The sequence below is a fragment of the Rhamphochromis sp. 'chilingali' genome (genome assembly GCF_963969265.1).
Source record: "Rhamphochromis sp. 'chilingali' genome assembly, chromosome: 19".
NCBI classification, from domain to species: Eukaryota; Metazoa; Chordata; class Actinopteri; order Cichliformes; family Cichlidae; genus Rhamphochromis; species Rhamphochromis sp. 'chilingali'.
This window is the reverse complement of record NC_137946.1, coordinates 28,102,273-28,114,388: the sequence shown is the minus strand read 5'-3', so window position 1 is coordinate 28,114,388 and position 12,116 is coordinate 28,102,273. Positions and strand designations below refer to the sequence as shown.

General features: G+C 41.2%; 1 protein-coding gene across 1 annotated transcript in view; it reads right to left on the bottom strand.

Moving 5' to 3' along the window:
- Positions 1 to 12,116, bottom strand: part of capn5b (calpain 5b) — a 55,339-nt gene extending 43,223 nt beyond the window's left edge. The window contains exons 1-3 of the mRNA XM_080867155.1: positions 12,070 to 12,116; positions 11,788 to 11,850; positions 11,141 to 11,358 (exon numbers count right to left, since the gene is read on the bottom strand). The gene's annotated coding sequence lies outside the window, so the exon portion shown is untranslated. The remainder of the gene's footprint in view (positions 1 to 11,140; positions 11,359 to 11,787; positions 11,851 to 12,069) is intronic.

Here is a 12,116-nt window from a genome sequence, read left to right as displayed (position 1 = left end):
AAACTGAGTTTATTGACTGGTGATAAAAATATATTTTCTTATTTTGTCTGACGGCAGAATTTTTAAATTATTATTGATTAACTCACCTTATTATTTACCCAGTTACAGTGTCACAAAGTAGTTCCTCTAATGTTTCCTGAAAACACTTATCGTTGCCAAGTTCTTATATTGTCTCACGTCACGTCTAATCATAATAAGCTAATCTAATATTTCACACATTAAGAAAAGTTTGGAAATAAATATCCAAAGTCTTAATGGTGCAGCTTAACCCTGCGTACCCACGAAGAGACTCTCAATCCCCACACTGGGAATCATTGACTTGAGATGGGATGGCATTTAGCTAATCCGCAACTTGGAGGCATACACCTCTGATCAATTCATTTTATACGTTCCAGTCTAAGAGCAGTAGAAGACTGCACACTGGCACTGCTCTTACATTGCTATTACACAGACTCTGTGTGCTCGGGAACTGGCAGGTTAAAGACTGTTTTAATGTTGAATCTAGCTGTGGTTGTACCTCAAATTAGTAAACCATGAAAAACATTAATTTTCTAAATATTTTGTTCTTATAATGTTCTTGATATTAATTAAGAACAGTACTGCATGTGTGGAAAGGTCTTATTGACAGGTAGAAGTCAGGAGAAGACAAATGCAGATCATGCAGATCAATAAGTCTTGTTGCACTCAAGGTTAATGTGACATCCTGCTTTATTTTGATTGATTTGCCAAGATGCACATATAATTAGTACAGTGCCATGAACCATTATTAGACCCTGAACACTTATCAACTAATAAAATGACTGCTGGCAGGAAGAAATGTAAACAAAGAAATATCAACACCAGGAGAAAAACACAAATATTAATAATTACAGTTGATGCTGATAAACACTGGATTAGTGTTACTATGGTTGTGGTCAGAAGATAATATGCACTCATCATGGACATGAAGGTCCTGATAATTTGAGGCTTTTGATTTGATTTTGATTAATTCCTTGAACTGTTCTTTTTTTCAAGGGTGCAATGATTGAACAGCATACATCTTTAGTGACTTAAAATAAAATTGGGTGCACAAGTTCAAATTTATTTTGGATTTTCTATAATCCACACAGGATCAAAAGAACACAGACTCAAAGATATGCATATACTTCCACATATTTGGTTAAATGTCTCTGTGCATAGACCAGACACTTATGGTAGCCATCACCAAGTTTCTGGGTGGCTATCTGACCTTTGACCTCTTCTTGGCGGAATTAATAGAATTTATTGAATTTTGTTTGTTTCCTAGCATAGATGTGGCCTAGCATGGTTTGGGGCCTTGGAAGTGTTATTCTGCAAGCTTAATGTTAGCCAGTTGTATCCATTCTAAAACCAGTTTTAATACGTGTTTGGAATCATTACCCTGTCTGAACAACCAAATCTGTTCACATTTTATCGAGCTGATGAGCTGAGGGGAAGCTGAAGTGAAGAATTTGGAGGTAGTCCTTATGAGTGGGTTTTGATAATCGATTTTCCGATTAAAATCGATTCTAGCTTGAATAACGTGATATCGATTTATTAAAATTTTAAATAGAAATTTATTTTGCCGGAAACGCCAGAATCTCAGGTTAAATTTTGACAACCACCGAACAGCTAAAACAGTAAATGAGACACGGATACACGGTACACTGATTCTGCACAAAGAGGTTAACACAAAGCACAGACCCGCCGACGCATCAGAATCAGTGAGATGTCGGCTTTCTCACCCGATGGCACATACACGGACACGCCATCGGGGCTGAGAGCCGACATCCCACTGTTTCTGGTACGTCGGCAGTCCGGTCTTTGTGTTTACGTCTTTTTTGTGCTAGATTCTGAAGCTGCAGGTTTCATCACTATCCAACCAAACCAGCAGCAAAAGAAGATCCAAACTACGCTTCACATTTAGCTTCACATAAACATCGCAATGAATTCCCTCTTACTCTTGCTGTTTTGCTTCCACCACAATAAAATAACACTTCATGCACAACTCTCTCTCTCTCTCAGTGTACTTCAAGACAGTTTCCCATCTAAAAATCTCTGTTTTCTGCATTATTTGCTTGCTTATTACCCGCCAGTCTACCATTATGTACAGCGCTGTCGGCCACTGTTTTTTTTTCTTTTAATTTAACTGACTTCCAACAAGAAAATCTCATGTCTGCTGTTCAATACTGAAGAAATTTAACAATTTTAAAATTATGCGAAATTGCAAAACGCTTAGCCGTGTCTCTATTTAAACCTCTGTAACTTTGCTCTGCTTCACTTCAGCAGCATCTGGTAATGTTTATATGTTGATTCATGGTTTTCTTTAGTTTTTGTTGTATTGCAGAATATTTTTAAGGGTTTCTGCTATAAAAAGCCAGGCCAGGAAAATCTCCTTCATGTTTTTCTGTTTTATGCTCAGTTACTTTGACGCAACGGCATCTGCTGTGATGCTTACACCTTTGATAAAGTCTCAGAAGTGTCAGCTTTCTTTTTATAGATATAAAAATATGGATATGTACTAATAAATGATCAGAATTATAATATTTCTGACTGTCTGAGGCAAAATTTCCCCGATTCAAATCGAATCGATCGAATCAAATCGGGACCTTGTGAATCAGAATCTAATCCAATCTAGAAATCAGTGACGATACCCAACCGTAGTAGTCCTCCTTCATTTATATACTGATACTAGCGGCTACAAAACAGCCCCAAAGCATGATGCTGCCAATACTATGCTTGACAGTCGGTACAGTGTAAACCTAAAGCATCACTCTATAAAATATTTAAGTGAGGGCGTGCACATATTTGAGCCTGTATGTTTTAGTTGCTTATACTTGGCAAATCAAACAATACACATAACCTGTCAGATGTACTCTCGGGTGCATTATGAGAGCCTGCTGTTTTAAAGCTAACACGTTCTGAATGCTAAAAAGACACCAGTGTATAATCCGGCTGCTTGAGGCACTCGAGTCTTTGTAGGGCTCAGCTTTTAAGTGACGCTGTGCTCCAACACAGAGTCAAGGGGGAGATGTTCAGATTAAGTGGGAGGGCTTATTCCGCTACAGCTTTTCAAATTCATCTTAAATCATCTTGAAACTCACAGATGAAATGCTCTTGTGATGTTGTTTGGATCATACTGCAAACTGAAGTGTGCGGAGAAAAACCTGCTCAGAGAAATGGAAATGTATCCCTGTTAAACTTGGTACTGAACCAATCTGCATCTGAACAAGGTCAACTCTGAAGCAGTAAATCAGCATTTTCTGCCGTAAAATTACCTAATACATTCAACAACAACTGAAGACTGGAGAACAAAACATGTGTGCATGTGCCGGTGGTATTAATGTATAATGTAAAATGTCTCAGTATTTCTCAGTATAGTATAGTAATAAAACCAAATCCTGCTTATGTCTCTTTATGCCAGATTACTACGCAGCACTGCTATTAACATAAAGTGTTTTTTAATTGGGCTGAGATGACCTGTTCACCTTCCAGCAGTGCTCAATGACATCTAATATCTTTGGGAAAATGAGGAGAACAGAAAATTGAAAGCAGCCCCACTGAAAGTACGTCAGCAGCTAAATGAAATCTAACCACAGTACCTTTCAAACATTATTAACCTGAAGGATTTAAGGACTAACTTTTTCTGACACTTTGAGAAATCTCATGCTTTCAGCAGACATTCATGTGTTCAAAGCAAACTTTAAACATCCTGCTGCAAGTGTGGTTTTCAGATATGTCACATTACCTACAGCCTGTATCTGATTAGTCTCTAACCTTAATTAAAGAAAATAGCCAGTAAGTTCACTTTACAGGAATTAACAAGCTATCTCACTCTTGAGTGAGTGATAAAGTAAATTCCTGGGGGAATGAGGAGGTCGCAGTTGGAAGCAAAGTCTGACAGATGGCCTGGTGACTTGGCTCGTGACTGCAATGGGGAAAACCATGCTGTCATCTGGCCTCTGTGGACTGCCAACAGGATCACCTGCAGAGAACGAATCCTGAGAAGCTGCTGGGCTGCATTTCTTCACTACTGTGGCAAGAACAGCAACAATCACTGCTGAAAATTAAAGCTGCAAGGTTTCTACTATGATTATCTGTCAGTATGTGGCACATTTAAATCTAATTTTCAAACAAATTCTCTGTTCCATGAAGCAGGATGATCCATAAACTTGACGCCTGCACTTCCCATACAGTCTCCTATGCTGGTACATTTGCTATTTTAGTACTTTTGCTTCTTTTTATTCATCTGAGAGAAAAACTACTGCTTTAATCCGCTACTGGATAATCCATCCATACATTTTCTGCCGCTTATCTGGGTTCGGGTCATTGGGGGACACCAAGACGTTCGCAAGCCAGCTCAGACATAATCTCTCCAGTGAGTCCTGGGTCTGACCCTTGGCCTCCTCCCAGTAGGACATGCCCAGAATACCTCACCCAGGAGGCTATCAGGTGGAATCCTAGTCAGATGCACGAACCACCTCAACTGACTCCTTTCGATGTGGAGGAGCAGCGGCTCTACTCCAAGTCCCTGTCAAATGACTGAGCTCAGCCACTTCTTCTCCTGGTAAGACGTGCCCAGAACACTAAGCCATCCTCGTCAGATGCCCAAACCACCTCAGCTACATTCAGCTCCCTCTTCACCATAATGGGCTGTATCTAATGCCCCTATCACAAAATCACTTTCCAATATAACTATATGCACATATACACTCACAAATACCCAACCCATTTGATAAATAGACTCTAAAGCTGCAAAAATCTCCGTCCTGATGGCAGTACATCACCATCACTTAGGGTGGCTCACCCCCTTTCCCACCACTCTGGACTAACATAGTTGCATAGAGGGATCTCTGTGTTGTTGTCTTGCTGCTCCTCCACATCGAAAGGAGCCAGTTGAGGTGGTTTGGGCATCTGACAAGGATGCCTCCTGGGCGCCTCCTGGGTGAGGTTTTCCGGGCATGTCCCACCGGGAGGAGGCCCCGGGGCAGACCCAGGACCCGCTGGAGAAATTATATCTCTCGGCTGGCCAGGGAACGCCCTGGTGTTCCCCTGGATAAGCTGGAGGAGGTGGCTGGGGAGAGGGAGGTCTAGGCTTCTAACTGCTGTTTAACTGACACAGGTAGCAGGAACTGAAAGGTGAGGACTTAAGATTTATTTCAAAAGGATCACTCTGACTGGTTTATTGGAATCGCCTCTTTCTCTCTGATTGATAAATGATGAAGATCATCATTTATCAATGCAGGTCTGGTTCTTTTCAAGCTCCCACAGCTTTTACTTGAAGTATAAGCCTCGGGATCCTTTCTTGTAAATGACACTTGTGGTTTTCATCAATTGCTAAATATATATTTTAATTTACATCCTTGGAACAATCCTGTATTGCTGTGTCTTCCTGATCAGTCTAAAATTAAAACTCATCTTCTTTGTTTGTTTTTTGGACTGTTACCTATACACACATCAATCTGACATGGAGCTGAACTGAGCTGAACTCCAGTTCTGGCACAGATAGAGGATGAGCTAATGGGCCACTGTAGCCCCACTGTAAAAGTAAATCAGGATTATTTAGTACTGTCAATCTTGCAGAGCTCTCTAGCAGAAGAATAACAATATGAACCTAAAAATGAGATTAATAGGCCTCTCTTTAACAGTGGTTCTGTTCCATTAAGTGTCCCCCTGAGCAATGACAGCGAATCAGTGTACACAATAGCAGGGCCCTCCCTAAGTGGAGCGCAACCACCATTAATGCACATGTGATTTTCCCGTAATGACATTTGAAAACGTCTGCTTTGAAAAAGGTCTACTGGTGGCCACAGGAGCTCTGATGTGGAAGAAATGCTGTTGGACTGCAGGCAGATGTTTGGGAAGACGTGCTTTATGATTTAAGACTTCAGCCCTCCTACGAGTGCGGAAAGAAAGCAGATGGGAGGTTTCTCCAATGGAAACTCAGTAAGAACTGCCTACGCTATGGGAACAAAGGGTGAAGCAAGCAAGTGGAGGCAGGGCAGACTCTGGTAGTCATCAAGAGGCTAAAAGCAGCCCATTTGGTTTCTCTGCCTCTTCAGAAATTACAAAGACAACACAACCAAGAAACTGTGAATATTAGGAAGATGGCATTTCCATCATTCAATAGAATTATCAAAATTTAACCATTAGAAGTGACCATGGCAGATTTTGTTTGGAAGTGAAAGCAGTCAGAATGAATAAATGAGGTAAATCCTGATGCAGCTGAGGAGGAGTGTGGAGGAGGAGGAAGACTTTTGAAAGGACAAAATGACAGTTAAAGAATTCCCAGCTGACACAAAGCACAAATCTCTCCCCCAAAACAATGGAGACATGATTAAGAAAACGACGGCTCATGCACTGGAGAGAGGTGAAACGCTGGAGGGAAAAGTCAGCCAATCAGCGATCAATAAGAATGAGGAAACAAAGGGCCCTTTCTGACAAATGTGAGCAACGCTGATGTAATAACAACATGTTGTTTAATGCATTGCTTCCAGCAGCAAATATTAATCTTCAACTGCGCTCTAAACTGTTGATCTCGGAAAACAAATTATTCACAATGCTCGCTTTTTCCTCATTTCTGACACTGGGCTTGTTCCCCTGTTTGTTTACACAACAGTGTTAGAAGCCTGACATCTTGTGAGGTTACAGATTTTGGTGGAGAGGCCGCGGCAGTGATAATAAACTGATTGCAGTCCCAGAATGATCTATGATCTTCGCTGTGAGTGAACAACACACATGAGCAAATGGCTGAATTCGAGCAAAGGTGTAGACTGCCAGCTGCCCTTGCTTCATTGTGCTATGCCTGCATTACTGAGCAGGAAGAGCTGCTGGTCAGCAGATGTCAACATTGATGTCATTCGACTGGTGCTGCCCAGTGCAGGCTGAGGCATCGCAGAGTATCGATGATGGCAAAATGGCAAGATTTTGACATATGTGAATGCCAAACTAATTGAAAAAATAAATCTGCGGTTGGGTTATTATTGTAATCCACACTTATTGATTATTCATTAAGTTACCAACATCATGCAGATAACTGAATTCAACAACATGGTTTTTTTTTTGCAGTAATTTTCTTAAACTTCATTTATAAGAAACACTGTTAGGCTTCCCCCAGATTGATCTTACTGTAGGAATGCTCTCTTCTGCTTACATGAACCAAAACATTAAGCAAGTTTGAGCTTTAAGGAGGGGGTGAAAGAGCACCGCTGTTAAAGAAGCAGGGGCACTGGATTTATAATGAGAAAACACTGACAGCCCTCTAGTGAAAAATGAATGCAAAGAGTATCGCATTATTTTGTTTTCTGACTCGAGCCTCCTTCTGTCGAGCCTCTTCTGCAGCACCACGAAGAGTATTCGTCTAAGGACCACGGAGAGCTCCTGTTACACAGCACTGGGTGGGACCAGTGCTGTGAATCAATCACAAAAGAGTCAATCTTTGTTCGCGTTCCTGGACACAAAATGTCACGTGTTTTTCTTGATAGTCAACAGGGATTTGTGGGTAATGTATTTTTAGCAAAAAGTCTGGCATATTTTCTTTCTGCAGCTTGTCCAGATAAATTCGGGGGCTGTGTCACCATGTCAACCAAGAAATCTGAGCTTTCAAATCATGACATTTCTAAACACTAACCCGTTAGTGTTTTAATCCATAAACCTAACCTAAATTTTTAATAATCACAGCAACCTATTTTAAGTTAATAACATATTAAAAATAATCAATGCAGACTCATATTTTTTAATTTACTAATTTCAGTTTTGTGGCAGATGCATTAAGCCAGACAGAAATATCCTTCACCAGAAGAATTTCAGGACTTCTGCTTAGGAAGAAAGTCAAAACTTCCAAAGATTTAAAACTAAGAGATATAAAACTCATTTGTGCCATCTGCTATAAGTAAATTCATTTCATTGGAATGAAATAAATTAACATTTTTGTGCATTGTTGGTTTTAATCACACAAGCTGCTGCGCAACAAGTTTCCCTACTTGGGAAAATAAAGTGAAGTCAAGTCAGGTTCTACATGATTTTTGAGTCCTTGAACACGTTTTCTTCAGCAGTACGCCCTCATATCTACAGAATGCACATTTTCCACTTGCATAGGAAAAAAAAAATCTGCATTTGGAGGTTTGGTGGGTTGGTGATGGAGTGAATCGCTTTGACGCTCATGCCAGAGACAAAAGTTTACTTTTTTTGATAGCTTATTAATAAAAGGATTTCATTTGGTTTCAGGACATAAAACAAAGCTTTACAATGTACAAAAAGGACCACTTCAGATATTTTCAATTATAGAATAATATCTAAATTATACCAACAATGAGGAGAACAGGAACTACAGCACTATATGTTAAACAGAAATGGGAAAAGTAACGCGTGAGTATTTCTGAGGATGAACGGTTGCAAATACGGAGACACAACAATCCACTACATCATCACATACTTCAAGAGAACGCGGTTTTCGAGAATTCAGTACAATTTTTTGAAATTTTGGTGATTGCCAAATACTGGGCTTTCATATACCAAGGTACCATATTTAGGTAATATGGAAGGAAATATTGTGTCAGTAGAAGAGAAGACAGCTTTAAAATCTTGTTAGTAGTAGTAGCCTGTAAGAAAGCAATCACAAAGCGATGCCACAAGCCAGATCCACCAAGGCAAGATGAATGGCTGAAAACAGTGAGTGAAATATTTGTTTTGGAGCGACTGACTCTGATCAGTCTGATAAGACGGAGACTGAGAGAAATGGAAGAGCTGGACCAAATTCAAGTATCAGTGACACAGTGAGGGATGAAAAACTACACAGTCAGGTTTAGGAAAAGATAAAGGTTTGGCTTATAACACGGTTATAAAGTAGTTATCAGGTCTTATAAAGCAAAAAATACTTACACATTCATGCTAAATGATAAAAAAAATGTTTGTTTTTATCACCACTTCATGCTTTGCTACAAGTCTGTACTAAAACAATTCAAATGAAGTCATGTGAGAGATCTCGAAATGCAGTCTTTGCACTCCTACAACTTCCAAATGAGAAGTTTTCCTGTGTGTCAGAGTAAATTCACAAACAATGACTCTACTGTACGTTTTGCTTAACCTTACCCACACTCAGGTTCTTCTTACTTTTAGGTAAGCTGTTAAGTCTGTAGGCATATTTCCATTTAATCTGTTAGCAAATTAGGAGCTTGGGGCACGCCTGCCTTCTTCTGTGGATTCTTGATAGAGGAACCAATGAAATTACCTCCATATTATACCAGCAAAGAGACAGAGAGTTCCTTTAAGAGCATTAATGGTTAATGTTAAATAGACTGGTTTTTATATAAAGCTTTTCTACTCTACTTAAACACTGAAAGCGCTTTCTGCAAAATGTCTCATTCCCCCATTCACACCCAAGTGCTAGCATTTACGCACAGCAATCTAAGGACCACGGACAGCTCCTGGGACACAGCACTGAATGGCAACGAGTCTTCTAAGCTAGTCAGAAAAACACGTATCTAATCAGATCTGGGGGGAGAAGGCATCACTGAATAATGATGTGCAAATGAGTCCACACACACCCTGGAATCACAGTAAGAGGCTGTTCTTCTGTTCTTTTAGCTGTTGCTCACGACGCATGCAGGAAATTCACACACTAGAGATGATAAGGGTGTATGTAGAGCAGAAATGCAGTGTAGGTGGGCTGTAGCGTAGTTAACTTAAAGAGTGATGTGAATATTGCACGTTTCCATCTGGTTTTGTATGGATAGACAACACTTTGAGTCACAAAAACAAAAACAACAACAACGGAAAATAAAGATTATTGAACCGATTTGAGCTTAAGGCCGAGGCACCCCACAGGAAGGATGTGGTGAATGTGTGGTCAGATATCAGAGTGTGTTCAGGTGGATCTGGATGTGGTGGTGGTGGTCAGGAAGTGACTGATTGAGTCTGCTTCTGCTGACAGACTGATTACGCTCTGAAGTGAACAGGGAGGAGTAATGCACCAGAACACCACGGAAAGAGAGGGAGAGAGAGGAGAGGGAAGGGTGTGCCAGACCATCCTTCATCCACCGCCCCCACCTCTCTCCTGCATCACGGAGGAGGGCTATCCCAGCTTCCCCCATCCTCCCAGCATCGTGATCTCCCCTCTGCAGTATCTCCTTGTGCTTCTGTGGGCTTGGCCGTAACACACAACACTTATGCCCAAAGTCCACCCAGGCCAGACTGTTTCACTTTTAGCTACTCATATGACACTTATATGATGAGATAGATAAATGTTACATTATGTGGTTTTTAATTATTATAAGGTGTTAGTTAAACCCGACAAAAAGCTGACATTTTGACCATTATCTTCTCTTTAATGAACAATAATGGCACATATGAAGTAGCGATTATTGGGTTTACACAGTTTACCTGGCATGAATCGGATTAAGGTTGAATGCCAGTAAAAACATGCTGAGAGTGTCCACTTTTAGACCCTGAAAGCTGGCAAGTGGTCCAAACATAGACTATTAATGTGCATCCACTCCCCTCTGGGTTCTCTGCAGAACAATATAGTTGTGCAATTACTAATTTATTACTCCGAGTGGAGTGGGGGAGAAAAACAGGCAGCACAGAGTCACGCAGAAAGTCCCTGTTTGAGAGGTAAACTTACTGAGAAAGGCTTTAATTTTCCAGCAGGAGCCATTACTACTGATGTGAGTGATATTTGGTGAGGGTAACAGCAGCTCGCTCAGATATGGCTCCCACACAGATTTACTGCAACTGTGGCTGTGCATTGTAAATATGAAACGAGAAGGTAAAAGACTAAGCACCTTTGAAACAGTGGATATGCTGCAAGCCCTGAAATGCACAGGCAAGACCAGTAAAGCCTGGAAGAGCGGCTCTCCCGTCCAAGATGCACAGTATATAGCGCTCTTTTTGCGCAAAGTAAAAGCTGCTTTCACACCGGTGCAATACGAGTTCACTCCCACCCCCCATCCTTACCTCTTGTTATCGGCTCGGCAGCCCTGGACACAGAGGCCGTGTAAATCATACGACAAGTAAGTAACAGGATATCGAATCTACCGAGATTTAACTCGCTGATCGCCGACTCTCCATCTCCGGCAGCCCTTCACACAGCGCCTGCCTGCCAAGGGGGAGAGCAGCCTGAAGCGGCTTAAAACAGCACCCTCACCTGAACCGAGGCCTCTCCCGTGGCAACGTGGGTCTCTCTCGGGTCCTCCTCCGCAGGGGGGGAGCGGGCGAGGGAGGAGGGGGATCCAGCCGGTCCGGCTCTCGCTCTCCGGGGCTAGGGGGGGGTGGGGGCTGCTGGGATTCCTCTCCACGCGCTCCCTGGTCCGCCGACGGAGCTCCTCTCTCCTCCTCTCCTCTCCTTACCCAAGCAGCGTCAAGCTGCGGATGGAAAACGAGAAGTTCCGCTCTCTTGATTTCAAAATAAAAAATTTTTTTTAAAAAAATGTACACACATGACCTGTAATATAGCCAGCGAAACAGCAGGGGGCGCCATAAAACAACCCCCAGCCCCTAATTAAGATGACCAGGAGCTTAACGTTTACTTCTAAAAAATGAATTAATTACAAAATAAAAATATGTAATTTTTCGCACATTATATTGTGTATTATATTGTGTTTGATTTAAATAAAAGGACACTTAGTCTTTAGTTCCTTGTCCTTTAGTCTTTCTTTCACCAAAGCAAATTTTGCCCATAAGTCGCTAGCAAGTGCATGCTAATTGGTACATTGTGCCATTTCCAAGCCATAACTCGACTCAAAGAGCAGTTAAACCATAACATTAACTACTAACTGAGTAGAAGCTGATTACCGTGGTCGAAGGCGACTGTTATCAAGATGGTAAAAATATCCTGGACAGGTGCCAGCTTCATGCCTGAAATCAAAATGGCAGATACTGTGACGTCCATAGAGACAGGTATTTTTACTTCCCTATTCGTCGGCTTAGTTATTGATATTTTAACTTTGAATTATTGTCTGTATATATTGCGCTTTTGGGATCTTTTAAAGTGTTTATCTTGAACTGACAACTTTGGTTACACTCCGTACTCACTTCTGTAAAACACCAAATTTTTAGCTGAATTTTCTTTTCTACCTCATTTTCCACATTTAGCCGACTTTTTCTCGGGAAGAAATAGCACC